Genomic DNA, 12,470 nt, shown 5'->3' with positions numbered 1-12,470 from the left:
CTTGTGATCAGTCCATACAATAAACGGAATCTCCGAACCCTCCAACCAGTGTCTCCATTCCTCCAGAGCCAACTTCACTGCCAACAACTCACGATTTCCCACGTCGTAGTTGCTCTCAGCTGGAGACAGGCGTCAAGAGAAGAACGCACAGGGATGTAGCTTCTTATCGGTCTTGGAGCGTTGGGAGAGGACAGCTCCCACACCAATGTCCGAGGCGTCAACCTCCACGACATACTGAAGAGAAGATTCAGGTTGCACCAGGATGGGTGCGGACGTAAAGCGGTCCTTTAATAAGGCAAACGCCTGATCCGCCTCAGGAGTCCAGCGAAAAGGAACAGCAGGGGATGTGAGCTTGGTCAGTGGAGCAGCAATTCTGCTGTAATCTCGGATGAATCGACGGTAGAAGTTGGCGAATCCAAGAAAGCGCTGCAAGAGCTTCCTGGAGGAAGGTTCGGGCCACTCTGCCACCACCTTGATCTTGTCCGGATCCGGCCTCACCTGCCCACTCTCAATGATGTAACCGAGGAATCCAACAGAGCTGACGTGAAACTCGCACTTCTCCGCTTTCACAAACAGTTTGTTCTCCAGTAGTCTCTGGAGCACTTGGCGTACATGAAGCTGGTGTTCTGCGAGATCAGAGGAAAAAATCAAAATGTCATCCAGGTAGACAAACACAAACCGGTCCAAAAAATCTCTCAAAACATCATTAACCAGTGCTTGAAACACTGCAGGAGCATTAGTCAGTCCAAAAGGCATCACTAAATACTCAAAGTGACCCAGTGGTGTGTTGAATGCTGTCTTCCATTCATCTCCCTCTCGAATCCGTACCAAGTGGTACGCGTTCCGCAAATCTAGCTTGCTGAAGACAGTAGCTCCCTGTAGAGGTACAAAAGCAGAGCTGATTAATGGCAGCGGGTATTTGTTCTTCACCGTGATATTGTTTAACCCTCGAAAATCAATACACGGGCGGAGAGTCTTGTCTTTCTTGCTCACAAAAAAGAATCCTGCCCCTAGAGGCGAAGAGGAAGGTCTGATGAGGCCTGCAGCTAGAGAGTCATTTATGTAGGTCTCCATAGCACCTCTCTCAGGACGTGACAAGTTGTACAGGCGACTCGAAGGCAGAGTGGTACCAGGTAGCAGCTCAATAGCACAATCATACGGACGATGAGGTGGTAAGGATAATGCTCTCTCCTTACTGAACACCTCACCGACCTCATGATATACAGGGGGCACAGCAGACAAGTCAGGAGGAACACAGGGCGGAGGGGCAACACTGATATCTACAGGTGGTAATGCAGACTGCAGGCACGAGGAATGACAAAAACTACTCCATCCCATAATCCTACTGGTCGACCAGTCGATCTGGGGGTTGTGTAGCTTTAACCACGGGTGTCCGAGAACAAGAGGAGTCATAGGGGCAGAAAAAACAAAAAATTGTATTAGCTCACGGTGGTTTCCAGACAGAATGAGAGAAAGAGGCTCAGTGCGGTGAGTTACTACTGCTAAGGACTTTCCGTCTAAAGCACAGACTCTAACAGGAGACTCAAGGGGTTCAATGCTGATGCCAGCCTGAGAGACTAACTCAGCATCTAAAAAACTCTGCTCGGCACCGGAATCAATCAACGCTAACAAGGGCAAGGACATGTTACTCATACACAGTTTAGCAGGTATTTGAGTACGAGGTCTAGTGTTGGTGGGGACATCAGACTTACTCACCAGTATCCCCACAGCTACTGGTGAGCCCGCTCTTTTGGGCGGAGAGGACATGCAGCAAGGAAATGTCCGACTTGACCACAGTAGATACACTCACCCGCTCGGATTCGTCTCTGACGTTCAGCGGGAGTGAGATTAGCCCGGCCCACCTGCATGGGTTCATCAGAATAAGCAGAGGAGCTGGGACCGGAGCCGTGAGTCTCTGACGAGCCGGAGGCAACTCTCGCGAGAGTAGGAGTAGCGGCAAAAAAGTTCATGGGAGTGTGGGATTTGTAGTTCTTCTCCCGGCGTCTCTCCCGCATACGGTTGTCCAGTCTTATAGACAGATCAATAAGAGCATCAAGGGAGTTAGTATCATCACGGACAGCAAGTTCATCCTTTAACTGCTCACACAACCCGTGTAGAAAAACTCCTTTTAATGCCTCGTCATTCCATCCAGCCTCCGCAGCCAGAATCCGGAAGTCCACAGAATACTCCGCCACACTTCTTTGACTCTGTCGTATGTTAAGCAAACGTTTAGCAGCGTCTCCAATACATACAGGGTGATCAAAAACTTTCTTCATTTCACTCATGAAACAATCAAAGGACAAAGAATTTATCCCTCCTCCTCCCAACACTGCTTCAGCCCAGTCCAGGGCTCTCCCTCTTAACAGTCCCGTAACATACGCTACCTTGGCTTGGTCTGTGGTGAAGGTGACTGGTTGTCGGGAAAAAACCAGAGAACATTGGAGCTGGAATCCTTTGCATCTCCCCAAATCACCGGCATATGGTTCAGGTGGAGGAACAGGTGATTCTCTGAGTGGCGGAGAAGGAGAAGGAGGAGGCAGAGCGGGGGATGGAGCTAATTGGCCCGAAATTGTCTCCAAACATTTTCCCATCTGAGACATTTGGTTACCTAAGGCTTGTTGGGTCTCCAATAAACCCTGAATTAACTGGTGATGGTGTGATAATAAAGTATCATGGCTGGAAACAGCCTCCTGAACTGTGTTTGTGTCTGCTGAGTCCATTTTGAAGGCCAGATCGTTCTGTTATGATCTTGTTCACCAAAAGCGTGGACTCAATAGCAGAACACAAACACAAATCCTTTGAAGGTGTAATAAATCTATAATTTATTACAATCATAGACAAGTAACTGTGAACAGGGCAGGATCTCCTGGAGGTAACAATCCAGGTTGATTAGGAGCAGCGTGTAGGAGTGAGCAGGCAGGTTGAAGCAGGAAGCAGCCTCAGCTGAACCGACCACAGTGAATGACGGACGATCTGGCGATGAGTTGCAGGAAGACCAAGGTAGATATACTGCTGTTGATTGTGAATGATTTATTTCAGCTGCTCCCAATGCTCGCCCAGAGGAGGAGGAGGAGGAGGAAGGCCACACCTCCCAACACACTGACATACTAGACAAACAGGGAAAAACACACAGGAGACAACAGGGCAGGGAAACAAAGGAAACACAAGGAAACACTAAGCCTACAGGCAGTGCCATCATGACAAAATCTGTGTAACAAATGGTATCAACCTAAATATTGCTGCAATAATTTGAGGCATAATAGAGCATGGGAATGACCATCACAAACTCATACCATTATGTTCTAAGCCCTGATACACTTTCACAATTTATTTTAATTAATTAATTAATTAATTAATTAATTAATGTATTCATTATTATTTCTTATTTATGACTGGAACAACTTGACACAGTGCTGCGCTGCACCTCAAATTCATCTTCAGGTTCCCAGCTTTCAGATGATGTACACCATTTCTTTGTGACATGCAGTATACTGTTAAATTTTTTATCTACCCCAGAACATCCCCAGTCCCCCACCCGTACCCCACTAAAAAAAGAGGTAGGAATGGGAAGAAATGAAAAATATCTGCTTCCAAAGCCCCTTAGCCTGTATACAACTACCTACCCAAAGAGAGGAATTTATTACCTAGCCCAACAAAAACATTTTGTGAAACATAAATTAAATGTAATTAAATGTAATTAAATCAGCAGCTAACAACACAACATTAAGCCTGCACAAAATGAATGCAACACAACACATAAACAGCAGCCACTGCCATCAGTGAATTACCTCTTATTTGCAGATAAACAGAGTGCAGTCAACAAGGTGAAAACTGGCTGATACCGATGTTCGGCGGATAAATCGCTGCATCCCTACTGCTACTATGACCCCTCGAGTTTTGAGACACGCAAACTAGAAAAAAAAGTTTTACTTTACTACTTGAAGGCCTTGGTGTGTCTGTTTCCAAAGAAAAGACGTTTTACTTTTGAAAGGCCTTGGTGTCTGCGTGTTTCCAAAGAAAAGAAACAAAAAAAGCTTGAAAATAAAAGCAAAACATCTTGGTTTGACGTTGAACAACAAAGTGCTTTATAGTGAGCTGTCATTTCGGGTGACAGCCAGTTTAGACATGATTTGAGAGTGTATGTGTGAAAAGTAGAAAAAGAAAAGAAGAGCAAGAAAAAGAGTTTGTGTGCAATGCAGGATGAGATCATGCAGACAGCTGTTACAATGCAATGATGGAAAATATGTTGGGAACACACAGTCCTTATCACTTATGGTAAATTTACAACAATCATGAAGGATGTGCGTATGGTTGGGGGACTATAAGGATGTGAATTTTGCAGAGGGGCGATAACTTTGTAAAGATATCCCCTAAATTCAGAGTAACTGAAGACAAAGATGTTGTGCCGAATTGAAATGAGAACGTCAATGATAATCCCCCTCAGAGCCCCGCTGGAGGGACAGCAGCATCCTTGCTCACTTCATTTATCAGCCCAGCCCCGGTGACAGCAAAGCCCTCGCAAGCTAATTAACCGCGATAGCTGTCGCTTGTTTAATCTCCAAAGGCCTCACAAAACAAGCGTTGTGTTCCAACAGAGATTTACAGGAAGCCGGGGGTAAAGAGCCGACACACAACGGTGAAAACTCTGCGGGACAAAGACACAGTCAGCCTGCCGCTCCTCTGTGGGAACTGTGTGTGTGTGTGTGTGTGTGTGTTCATCCTTGAGGCTACAACAGTCTGTAAATGTGTTTGTGTGCGTGTTGTTTGAGTTTTGTCTCTGTATGCATTTGGGAGCGTTAGTATTTTTCCCACTTCCCACAGACCAAAACCGTAAGATTCAGACAAACGAGCAACTAAATTTAGAGACTCGTCTCATCTCACCTGCAGTTGTGTCTCAGCTCCCAGGAGGCTGCGCCACGGCGACGCACCGCTGCAGAGGAACAGGCCGGGTGGCAGCCTGCAGCTTACAGGGTGAACTCCAGTGTCAAGACTGCAAGTAATTAAGCATACGAAGTGATGCCGTGGCCCAGTTTCTCCATTACCTGAACATAGACAGCAAAAAGATATATATATATTAAGAAAAGTCACTTTTTAAACTACTATGACATGTTTTAGGTGGCTCAATCTGTTAATTTTCCTTAAAGGAATAGTTCTTATTGTCTCACTTTCCGAGAGTGAGATGAGAAAATCAATATCAAGTTGTGCTTTAAAGGAAAACTATAACTTAGCTTTTATTTTGAAAGCTCAGGCAAAGTAATTGCTGAGATCTTGGAAAGCAGCAGTATCGCTAAAGAGGTAAGGTTCACGAGCAGTCTGACAATAATACAGGTTGTAAACAAGTTTACAGCCAGAGTAGCTACAAATGTATTTGGAGGTGAAAATCAAAGTGAGCACACCCGTAATGTTGCTTATCATCCTAAATTGCAAAGGAAAACTGTGACTGGCCACAACCAATGGTACAGCAGGTCAAAGTTGAACCAGGAAATTGGTCTGTAATGGATGTTTACAGCGGAGAGATTGGGTAATAATTTAAACCTGCAGTAAGCAGAATGTTTTTGGCATCATTGCGCAAAATGTCCAATATAACATTTCAGCATATTGTAATGCAAGTGTTCTGAGAGAAAACTAGACTTCTGCATCTCCTCATGGCTCTGTTTTCAGGCTTTAAAAAAATCTATAGCCCATGACGGGAGACTTTGGCCAATCACAGGTAATTTCAGAGAGAGCGAGCGAGCGTTCCTATTGGCTGTTCATTCAACAGAAGCTGCTGTCAATCAAACGGTCAAACTAGGCAGCGCTGATCAAATATGAATCAATATTCTGTTACAGTAAAATATTTTCAGAAACATCTTGTAGTGTACTGTTTAGCTGTAAAATGAGAAAGTGTGCTCCGGCTGGTGGGCGGTGCTTGCTATTTCCTCAACTGATCTCAACATGGCGGCCAGGTCACAACATCAAACACAACATCCCGGGTCAAACATTTTATATGAGAAATAGGCATTACTGTGACAGAATATTGATTCATATTTGATCAGCGTTGCCTAGTTTGACCGTTTGATCGGAGTTTGTGAGTGATTGACAGCTGGTCAGAGACGGCAAGGCTCCAGCTCGGACCTAAAAGAAAAGCTCAACTAAAAAAATCGGTACCAGTGTACGCTTTATTTAGAATATTTTCACCGCTTTATCTTGCCGTCAGACAGCCCTTTCCTTCTCCTTTCCGATGGGGAACTGAACTGAAAGTGAAACTTATGTATTCTCTCCCCAAAGCCAGCAGGCTCAGATGATAAACAGTATAGATAAGTTTCACTTTCAGTCTAGTCCGGGAAAAACAAATCTAAATACAGCGTACACTGATACCATTTGTTTTAGGTGTCACATTTAACTACTAGTGACACAGAAACCAACTTTTACCGTTTTATAAACTCTGGCAAAGCTCACTGGGATTGGAGGCTATTATCAGCCCCGTGTTAAATAGGAGATGCTTCACAGACTCCTCTGCAGTGCTGATTAAATCCTTCTGGACAGGCTAAATAAAAGTCACTGTCAACACAGTTGGAATGAGTAACACCGTGATGAACATTTTAAAGGCCAGAAGAAGCTGGTAGAGTGCCGGGTGAACTAGTCCTGCCTCTGGGGAGGAGATCTCTGGAGCAACTTTCCCTGAGGATATCAAGAGGTGTAATAAAACATGAAGGACTTCAAAGTGCCTATGGGACTGTGCATGCGAGCACAAACTCACATAGAAAGAGATTTGTGCTTATAAAAATATATAATATAAAAATCCTGCAGCTATTATTTAATATGTGTGGGAATGCCTCCAAAGGGAAAACATAAATATCTTTACTGTAATATAGCTTCTAAATGCATCAAATCACTTCTCAGGTATAACATTAGCCGTGTAATCTCTCTCTTAGAGACACTTTTATCTCTGCAAGAACAAAAGCTAATGGTAAGGTGCTCTGACAGATAATATTTTGGTGAAATGAACCACCCTGGCATCAACCTTTCCCCTCACATTTTACAGATGAAACTCTTATTCAATCTGGTTTCAAGCAGAAAGGTTTTATATATATCTCTCTCTCTTCTCTGGGGCTGTTTTTGCTTTTCTCTCTGAATACAAAGCTTCCAATGAAACAAAAAGGAGAGGCACTGAAAATAACCCTCTACAATGAGCCGCTAGTGTGAATGGAACATTTTACATCAATATAACCGGGTTCATTGAAAGGTAAATTCAATACTTTTTTCTAATTTCTTTGACGTTTAAGGTCAGAGTCTTTACTCATTCTTAGTGAACTAAACTGCACTTTTTCATCAAACAAGCTTATGGTCCAAAAGAAGGAGCAATGATCCAATTAGCTTGACTCAATTATATTGTTCTATTTGTTATAAACGTTTGCTAAGTGGTGGATAAAAACAGGAACCACAACTTGGACCAATCTGATGATTTTGAGGATGCCTGTTCTTTGGTTTAATCTTTGTATGTCAGTTTTCAGTTAAGTCATCCAAAAGAAATGACAAGACCGGTTCCTGAGCATCCAAGACATTCACAAATCATCCACTCATCCATCCATTTCTCACCACCTATCCAGGTCTGGCTTGCCGTATCTATAAGGTAAGCAAGGTAGCTTAGACTTCCTTTCTCCTAAATCCCCCCAGCTCCTCCTGGGGTAAGATGTTCCCAGGCTATAGATGGCATATGTTATCCCCTCTGATGCAAGTATTGCGAAACTGCTGCTAAGAACAAGTGCTAAGGTTAGTGGTTGGCACAAGACCAGCCTGCAGTTTCCTGGTCCGCTACTACAACAACGGAGAGAGAGTTGTGTACGGTATAAGACGAGGACAGTGTGAAGGCATCGCTCCACCGTTGTAGGGGATGTGAATGAAAGTTAACACATCAAACATGCTAACGCACATTCAACGGCATCACCCAGATCACCGGGACGAGGAAAAACAACCCGGAGCCTAACTTCTTATGCCCGCTGCTTTCAAGCAGCCTTTAGACTGAAAACAAGAATGGGATAAAAACAATCACAGAAGTAATAAGTATTTACATTAGGATATAGCCAATGTGGAACTAATTGAAATAATCCTCCCAATACACAAGTTTTATTTTTTTACTATTATATTTATTTTGTATTTTTCCATTTAATAGCATTAGTTTACCAAATTACCAGTGATCAAAATGCTGCCCCAGTCTTTCTTTGACACTTGCACTACTGGGGTATTAGTAAAGATTGTCAGTGTGCAGTTGGAATAAGATGACAGTGGACCAATGAAACTGACAATAATTTAAAAAAAATCTTTCGACTGATTCTGGTGGCCTTTTAAAGTTGAGAAAGATAATAAGTAGAGATATATGTGTATTTTTTTTTACTCTAGTTAGTATAGTTGGATATGAAAAGGACTACATCACTAGTAGCATACTTTTTGAAAGCAAAATGTTTTATTTTATACTTTTCATGCATAAATTGGTGCCTTTGCCAGGGATACAATTCATGGCCAGAATGCCCCAATTGCACGATTACAAAAAATGACAAAAGACATTCCAAAAAATATTAGTTAACATGAGTAACTCTCTCCCAAATCCAAAAACTAGAGTGCAACAACTCAAATTTGTGATGTCATAGGGTATAAAGTGTGGGGCTGCTCCATAGACAATGAATTGAGAAAGAGTTATAGATGACACTGAGAGCACCCAGGGGAACGTTCTGAGTATATGGGAACATTTTCTGTTCCACAACTGACAACACAACAATAGAATAAAGCTCATTTGGGTATATAAAAAAAGAAAACAAACATTCTGTGGGTCCACAAAATCACTCTCTTATACCCTATGACATCACAAGTTTGAGACTTACTTCTCTGGTTTCTGGCTCTGAGAGAGAGTAGCTCATGTTCACAAATATTGATTGAACTTTCTTAGGCCAGGGAAATAATATATTGGAAATCTTAATTTAGGTGGTGTTCCCCTTTAAATTACCATCAGCACCCCAGGTGCTAACCGTAAATCAATCTCTCACGCATCTGAGGGAACACATAAAATATCAGTTACAAAGTTCCTTGGCATCTGAGCTGCTTAACTGAATATTGACTGAAATCTCTCATGTTGTAGACATATCTCTGTGGACCTTTACTCACTGTTCATCTACACACGGTTATCTCTCAGCTACTGTATGTGGTGCAGGTGAGGAGTGAAATTGAGAGAATGAGAAGAAGAAAACAAGATAGGGCAAGAAAGCAGAAGAGTGCCTGTGGGTGTTTGTGCACACACACACCTCATATCCAGACTGTGGATATCACCTTGACCATGACTCTATATGTGTGTGACCACCCTTGTTAGCTCTGTAGTTAAACTTCTAAGACCAGCAGAGAGACTTTGACAAATAGCCTGTCTGTTGACTCAGTCTGGGGCAGTCAGTCTAATTCTGGACCATTTGACATTTGGCCCGTTTCGAAATCACCGTAAAATATGACTGAAATATGCCGGGCCTTTAATCATTCACAGCCCTGAGGGAAAGGAAAAATTGGTGAGTTGGTAACGGATGGGAAGAAATGGAGAGAAATTACATTTCCTTCTTTCTGCAACTGTTGCAAAAAGTCAGGCTGCACGATTTTTGATCAAATGAAAATGGTAAATGGACTTCCATTTATATAGCACCTTTCAAGTCAAAGCCCTTTATACTACATGCCAACATTCACCCCATTCACACACACTTTCATACACTGATGCCAGAGGCTTCCATACAAGGTGCTAACCTGCCCATCTAATCTAATCTCGCACACACCGATGGCACAGCCTTCGGGATCAATTTGGGGTTCAGTATCTTGCCCAAGGACACTTTGACATACCGACTGGAGGAGCCGGGATTTGAACTGCTGATCTTCCAATTAGTGGATGACCGGCTCTTCCTCCTGAGCAAAAGCCGCCCCAGCATCACAATTCTTTTTTGTAAGATGGCATCTTAGGTGTTCTAGTTTCATAGGATATCAGTAGCCTCACTCTAGCTCGCAGGACTCAAGGGGTCAATCATGCAGCCATAGCACACACCAATATAAACAAGCATTCTCTTAATGTTCCTCACACACTAACACACATCTGCGAAGCCATACAACGTGATCGTTATTGCCTGGTCTCCCCACGGCAGATTGGACATCATTGAGGATGCAGTAGGAGGACACTGAATACAAAATATGATTCATACTTGTGAGGACAGAAGAATCATTGGAGAAATCCTCTTGTGTATTACATGTTTTTTTTATTAATAATGTAACACATTGTTCTAGAGGACATGATCTGCTGGTGTTGAAGAGAAGAGAAGAGAATGGGGCTGGATTAAAGGGTTCAGTACAGTAGCTTTAAACGAACAAGTTCATACAAAGTGTCTTCTGAACATGGTCCACAGGAAGAAAGGGTTTGTTCTGTTCCATATGGCCACATTTGAAGGCAGGATGAAAAGCTTGCTGTCATGGAGAGGGGGGAGGGACACGATGAATTGTACAAATGGGAATAGCGGTGCACTTGTGTGCGTGTGTGTGTTTTATGTCTTTGTGTTCTAGGTGCAGCTCACTGAAGACTGATTAAAGGTACCTGTGTGAAGATGTGGGTTGGGTTTTTATAGGTGGCTCCTTCCTCTGCTCACACTCTCTGAACTCCCTGACACAAGACACAGCTTTTCGAGTTCTCTTATTTTATCTTTTTATTATAAATAGATGTATTCTGTTGCGTCAAACTCGGTGCCATGTCTTATTTATGTTGTGGTTTTTGAGCCGGTCGTAACACGTGTACACACAAAGAGTGACAGAAGTCGTTGAGTGAAGAACTAAAGAACAGAGCATGAGAGAGAAGTTCAAACCCAGCTTAAGGCTGGCCCACACTATCAGATGATGAAAATGTGAGAGACCCCACACATGACGACATGTTATGTTGAATTTAACAGTTTTGTTCCTTTAGTGTGTGGAGAGCAACGATTTGGCCAAAACAACACACCACACACTAACAGATTCTATTCATAAATAACAAGGGTCCCAAATAAAAAAACGGAAATCTCGCAAAATATCTCGCTATCAAACGTGACTTTAGTGTAAACAAACATGGCGGACGACAGGCAGGAAGAATTAGCGATGTTAGTTTTTGCAATACTTTGTATCGAAAATTCACAGAGGATGGAGGGATGAAGTCATGGAGACACGTTAAATAAACACTCGCGTTGTTGCCAGAAATCAACAAGTTAGTCGATCTTACTACTACTTTATGCTTCGCGTTTTGTATTAGCTCGTGCATTAGCCGCGGCCGCCATGACAGCGGTTGTTGTCCTTCCGCTTCGGTCAGCTTGGTTCTCAACTGGCTATTGTTCTTTCTCGTGACTGTGTCATCGGCTGTCCTCAGGGTTACCCCACACACAACAGGATATCTGATTGGAAATATTGAACATGAATAATATTTACGATTTGAAATCGGTGCGGCCAGGACGGACGTCCGAGCCGATCGGGGGGTGTAAAAAACACTCTTAACATACCTCAAACCACGAGAATATCTGGAAAGATGATCTTTAGAATCATCAAAAAAATCAGGGCTTTTCTGATGATTGTCGGGAGGGGGGAATTGGGCCCAAAATCGAATAGTGTGTACCCGGCATTACTTTCTCACCTCCACAGACCTGGCCAATCACTGTGTGAAGTGGGCATGCTTGTCAGATTCTCTCTGACCTTTCCGACATTGGAAAAAACCCAACTTCAGAAAACGAGGGGTGCGGGGGTCACACACAGTCCAGTAATCCGGCAAGCACTTTGTCTGAGGAACACTGATACTTTAAAGGTCAGGTTATGCTCAAACAGAATGAGGTTCGTACGACATGTTGTTTGACCATCTCTGAAATCCAAAGTCTCATTTGTTCCGAACAGCCACACTGGAAGGCGGAATGTAAAGCCAGCCATTGAGGAGGGGGCGTGTGGGAGCAGGGGGAAAACGCAATACTGTTTAAATACAGGGATAACGGCGCAGACAGTCTCTCCTGGAAGGCATTCACAGAAATTGTTACATTAAAGGAGCAGTGTGTAGGATCTTGGGGTATCTAGCAGTGAGGCTGCAGATTACAAATTCTCCCGTGTGCCAAGCGTGTTGGATTTCTACGGTGGCTGACGTAAAAATGCGAATGGCCCTCTCTCAGTGCTGGCTAAACATAGGCCATATAGGCGGTCGCCTAGTGCGCCACTTTCTGGGGTGCGAATTTAGGTAACAATTTAACAAATAAAGACAGAAAAAAAGAAATACACTTTTCACCCCTGTAACTCTCTTTCTCCCACCAACAATATCAGGGACCAATTGTTTATTTATATTATAATAAATACAGTTATTTATGAAAATAAAAATTGTAATTTTTGTCTTAAAACAATTGTAATGTCTGATGTGTGTTGACGTTTACGGGGCTAGGGTTAGTGTTCTGGGGGGTTGAACCCCGGCCCTGCCCTCT

The 12,470-nt window shown here is 43.2% G+C and overlaps 1 long non-coding RNA gene across 2 annotated transcripts in view; it reads right to left on the bottom strand.

Annotated features, from left to right (window-relative positions):
* The window catches only part of LOC141763981 (uncharacterized), a 185,929-nt gene that overhangs the window by 66,343 nt on the left and 107,116 nt on the right, over positions 1–12,470 (bottom strand). For both annotated transcript variants that reach the window (XR_012593211.1, XR_012593212.1), the window contains exon 4: positions 4,882–5,042. This is a non-coding gene — a long non-coding RNA (uncharacterized LOC141763981). The remainder of the gene's footprint in view (positions 1–4,881; positions 5,043–12,470) is intronic.

Source organism: Sebastes fasciatus, chromosome 3 (genome assembly GCF_043250625.1).
Source record: "Sebastes fasciatus isolate fSebFas1 chromosome 3, fSebFas1.pri, whole genome shotgun sequence".
NCBI lineage: Eukaryota > Metazoa > Chordata > Actinopteri > Perciformes > Sebastidae > Sebastes > Sebastes fasciatus.
The sequence above is the reverse complement of the archived record's forward strand: the minus strand, read 5'-3'. Positions and strand labels throughout refer to the sequence as shown.